The sequence below is a fragment of the Neodiprion fabricii genome, chromosome 3, assembly GCF_021155785.1.
Source record: "Neodiprion fabricii isolate iyNeoFabr1 chromosome 3, iyNeoFabr1.1, whole genome shotgun sequence".
Taxonomy (NCBI): domain Eukaryota; kingdom Metazoa; phylum Arthropoda; class Insecta; order Hymenoptera; family Diprionidae; genus Neodiprion; species Neodiprion fabricii.
Genome location: NC_060241.1, coordinates 19,703,524 through 19,709,211, shown reverse-complemented (window position 1 = coordinate 19,709,211; position 5,688 = coordinate 19,703,524).

Genomic DNA, 5,688 nt, shown 5'->3' with positions numbered 1-5,688 from the left:
CCTGGCCCCTTCCCGTCCCGCCCTTTTCTTCATCCAACTCCCACTCCTGATTCCATTTTTACTCCTACCCCTGATCCCACTCCTGATCCTACTTCTACTCGTGATCCTTCTCCTATTCCTACTCCCACTCCTGATTCTATTTCTACTCCTACTTTTGACCCTACTTCTCCTACTCCCACTCTATTCAATACATCAGAATGATATACTCACAGTGCACGAATCCTCGTCATCCTCGTCCACCTTGTTCTCCTTGTCTTCCTGGTCCTCCAGCCCCCACCACTGGCTCCAGCCACAGCCAACCACTTCCAACAACCATCGATGACCACCTCGGGTTATACCTGGAATAGTAATCAGTGTTCTCAGTACAAGAACTCATCAAAAATATGTGCAAGTATTATTATAATTATTCAATTAATCAATTATGTAATAAATTTCAGTAGCGCACTTATAGCTACTGAATTTGTGCTTGCACAAAAAATGAATTGAAATAATTCATTGTAAACGTGACAAGTTTGTAATATTTCAGATGAAATATAATTACAATTGCCATCAAATATTATAACAATATTAATTAATTAATTTATAATGTAATAAATTGTATAAGATTATTCATAGCTACTGAATTTGCGCTTGCACGAAAAATGAATTGAAATAATTTATTGTACACATGACAAGTTTGAAAAAGTTTAGATACAATATAATTACAATTGCTATTAAATATTATAAAAAAATTGAACTCACCGAGCACAAATCTTCGTCCTCCTCGTCCTCGTCCTCGTCCTCCTTCTCGTCCACGTCCGTCCACCTCCAACCGCCGCCAACCATCTTCAACGATCACCGCTTCCCACCTCGGGTTATACCTTGAATAGTAATAAATATTTTCAGTATTAGAACACATCAAAACCATTATGTAAGGATGAATATAAATAATTGATTAGTAACAAAATAAATTATATCAGCGCACTTATAGCTTCTGTATTTGGGCTTGCGCGAAAAATGAATTGAAATGATTGATTGTAAACATGACAACTTTGAAAAATTTTATATACAATATAATTACAATTGCCATTGAATATTATAAAAATGTTATACTCACCGTGCAGAAATCCTTGTCCTTCTCGTCCACCTCATCCCCCGAGAGTCGAGATTCAGCGGGCAGCGGATTTGTAGTGGAAAACCTACGTAGCGCGTTTCCTCGAAGTCGAGTTTCATCAGGTAGCGGACCTCGAGCGCAGAAACGACGGAGCGCTTGTCCTGGAAGTCAAATTCTATCAGGTAGTGGACCTGGCGCGCAAAAACTACACAGCGCTTTTCCCTGAAGTCGAGTCTTACCAGATAGCCGACCTGGAGCGCAGAAACCACGTATCGTTTGTCCTGGATCTCGAGCCTCACCAGGTAGCGTACTTGGAGCGTAGAAACTACGGAGCGTTTATCCCTGAAGCCGAGTTTCACCAGGTCACAGACCTGGAGCGCAGGAACCACGGAGCGCTTGTCCTGGAACTCAAGTTGCATCAGGAAATGAACCTGGATAGTAGAAACTACGGATCGCTTGTCTTGGAAGTCAAGTTTCACGAGGTAGGACACCTGGAGTGCAGAAACTACACTGTAAAAAATTTGGTGTCAAAATCAACACCATTTTAACACCACGCGTAGTCCCGAAAAGTCCACTCCGCTGGTGTGCATGCTTGGTGTTAACAGACAGTGTTAAAAGTTCGGTGTTCCGAAGTAACACCGATTGCAGTAACACCCGAAACCTGACACCTTCAGAATAACACCAGAGTATTGACGCCCAGACAATTATGACACCATAAAAATCAGCACCAAGGAATTTGAACCCTGCGAAATAACCACATTGAAATGGACACCATAAGAATCCACACCACTAAATAAGCACCTTGCGAATCAACACCAGCGGATTAACACCCTGGCAATAACACCAAAAAACTGACACCCAGTTGATAACACCAAAAAACTGACACCCAGTTGATAACACCAGAAAATTGACATCCGCAATATAGCACTATAGAACTTACACCCTGAGAACAACTCCAAAAAATTGACACCATGGTAATAACACCAGAGAATTGGTAAACCGACTCTTTTTTTTCTTGTATGAATATAGGTATATGCATATATGACACATGAGGTAGGGTTTAAAAATAAAATACAGTGATTCGTAAGATAATCCAAGTCAATATGTAATTTCTGTTATATAGGTAAACACCATACATGTGCTTTCAAATATATACATATATAAACTTATTTTTGCTTATACATATATACATATATATAATCACATGAACCTTAGAATAATCTTACATATTATATATTTAATATCAATGATACAAAACTTATTTTCTCTTTAACAACAAATTGGCTAAATAATAATTAATCATTATTGTTTGTACTTTCCGTTCTGCGGGATAGGAACTTTTCAATACGGTATGCATTTATATGAACATATGAATTGAGTGACACGAAAAGACGTAAAAACTAATAGTACAATATACATATAGATTATAATTATGATAATGATGAAAATAGTAGCATATTGGTACGTTTAAAAAATATGACATTTCGGCACTACGAACGTGGTAGTTTTGTGATAACTTTGATGAAATTCATAGGCATACTTATGATCCAACAGATTGAGATCGATTAAACTATAGGTCTTTATAATTTCGGGTTCGACTAAAAAAGCATGGTACTCGTCACTAAAATATTTTGTTTTACATTTGGTACAAATAACGAATGGTACATTGCGATGTACAAAGATATGAGTGATGACCTGAAATACGGGTAGATCCGTCTGTTCATCAATATGGGTTGCAATTGAAAATCCGACTTTATAAAGAAATCCAGAAACTACTTTTTTCACCACGAATATTCTATCGGATGGATTAAATTGAAAATCGCTTCTCGCTAACAAAAATTTAAATATAAAATTGTCATACCTATCAAATTTGCCTCCGCCTGAGCCAATAAAATTTCTTTCTTTTGTGTCTTAGGACAGGCATTGCGGAGGAAGATCAACTGTCCTTGCGCACTTTCCTCATTGTGAGGGTACACATTTTTGGGGGTTGAACGTTTTCTTTCTGCTCAATTTTAACTTCTTTACTCGGCACCTGACGACGTCTATTGCGGGTGCGCAGTCTCCAGGAGATGTAACCTGACCGGCCTTCAGGGTCATAGAATATTTCCTGAAATTTAAATCAGTAAATGCTAGATAGTTTTATTAACACATAAACAATTCGCTACTGTATATGATCCTGTAAAAAATATCGGGCTAAAGTTTCACTTATATATAGGTAAAATATGTTAATTCAAAATTTTTTTCAAAGCTAATGCCGACTAGAATGTGGCAGTATTTTATTCCAATTTAATAATTTATTTCCAATAAATTCACCAAATGGAGATAGGTTAGTGTACACCGAGCGTTTTGGTAATTCAGTACGCGGAATGAAATGATAATGCTCGGTTCGTACTCAATTATACAAGTCAGCACCAAATGGTTTAAAATAACACTATATAGCGTTGAAAGAACCCTAGATACTATTCAAAGAAATAGTGTTGGTGAAACTGGTGAAATAGAAATAGTGTTAGATGAACAGAAAATAGCATTTAACGTTTTATTGGAAAATATTATTTATTAACACTTACCTGCAATAATAAAATCATTCTATTCCAAGGGCTTGCCATTGGGAGTGAGCACTTTTATCCATTTAGTCTCCCCGTTGTATCGTCCCTTTCGCAACTGGAAAGATGTCCCGGTAATAATGTCACCACTATCCGGTGCATCCTGCACATTTGCTGCTTGCTGTGCACTATTGATCAACACATTTTCCATTTCAGGGCCATCCATATTAAGCAAAGTCACGGTAAAAACATTAACAAAATCTGATTCCGACATAACTAGAACCATACACGAGGCAGACGACACGTTTTACCTGAAATGCGAAGTGACTGCTTGTAAGCGCGCGTGGAGGAAACTGAGTTTTTCTGACTGCGGGCTAAGGACTTGCGGCATGTTAAAACTTGTACGCGTAAGAGCTTTCGACATCAGAATGACACCATCGGTGTCAATTCAACATTGCGTCGGTGTCAATGCAACACTATGTCGGTGTATACGTAATTCTGTGACAGACTTGGATTTTGAGGTTGACACCATCGCCGTCAAACCAACACATTGTAAACAATCGACGGTGTGAACTTCTATAAAACTTCTATAGACTGCATTTCGGTTTGGAAGCAGCACTATTTGGTGCTTTTTAACTTCCCGTTTCTCCGTTTTCGGAGAAAAAAGGAAATTATTGTAATCACCCCGAAAATGAAAAGTTAGGTGTTCACTAAATCTTGACGTTTCAAGATCTAGAGAATCATCTCCGACCGCTTTCGGACGGACGACTGTGTGTGTGTATGTGTGTATGTATATACGTGTGTGATCAATTTTTTTGTCCCACGATATCTCAAAAACGAGGCACTGCATTTCAATGATTTTGGTCTCAATCGACGCGGCTTTTCAAAACTTAGAACTGATTAGATTTTTGCTTTGATCGGTTCAGTACTTTTTGAATTATTCGAACATCAAATCTCCGAAAAATAAAATAAAAATATCTTGAGAATGGATCAACGGATTTGAATGAAAATTGGTACCATGAGATTTCTGGGGTCGTTGATCACGAATATGGGATCAGATTTGCAAAATCTGAAATGGCGAATCCAATATGGTGGAATAAAATCTAAAAATATTCGGATTTTGGTAGAAATTAGTAGTCGGAGGTTTTTTGGGTCACCGATAACAAATCCAAGGTCAGAATTCCCAAATTTATAATGGTGGATCCATTATAGTGGTTCAAAATAAAAGAAAATCATATTATCTTCATGTAATATGGTATCCAAGGACTTTCGATACATCAATCACGAATCTGAATTTGTAGTTCGAAATTCGAATTGGATATTAATATTTTTTTTTCCGTCAACGCGGAACCTGCAGTGTGATAACGGGAAGATCGAGGGCTGGCTCACGGTCAGCTTGTTAAACACACGCAACTCGTCATTTTCGACACCATATAGTGCTAAATTCTTGAATTAACGAATAAATGTTGCCCATATAATATATACTAATTTATACATACATGCGTATAATCTGATATAATCTTATTGGATCAAATTCGAATTGTAATTTGTTTGTTTTTATTTAATTTTATCGTGTTAGGGCGGACTATTTTTTTCCCGAGTAATCTCGCGCACGGTGAGATATAATCATTGAATATAATTCTCAAGTTATGTACGAAGATTTCCGACATCTAGACAGTGAGTATACCTCGTACCACAGACGAGGCTCATTGTGACTATGGGAATTTTTATTTTGAAGATATACTAACTTCTGAAGAGGGTAAATCAACACCTTGATCATTCAAATTGCACCGAAAGGTGTCTGTTTGAGTAAAAAACTGCAGATGGTGTTGATTCACGTAAGATGACATCATTTTTAATTCCAACAAAATTGCCGGAGTATTTCATAAACTTTATTGGTGTTATTTGTGACACCGAAATTCCCAGCCAATAACACCGAGCTTGTCTACTAACTTCTGAATAGGCTGAATCAACACCTTAGCCATTCAAATTGCACCAAAAGGTGTTAGTATGAGTTAAACACTGCAGATGGTGTTGATTTAGTTAAGATAA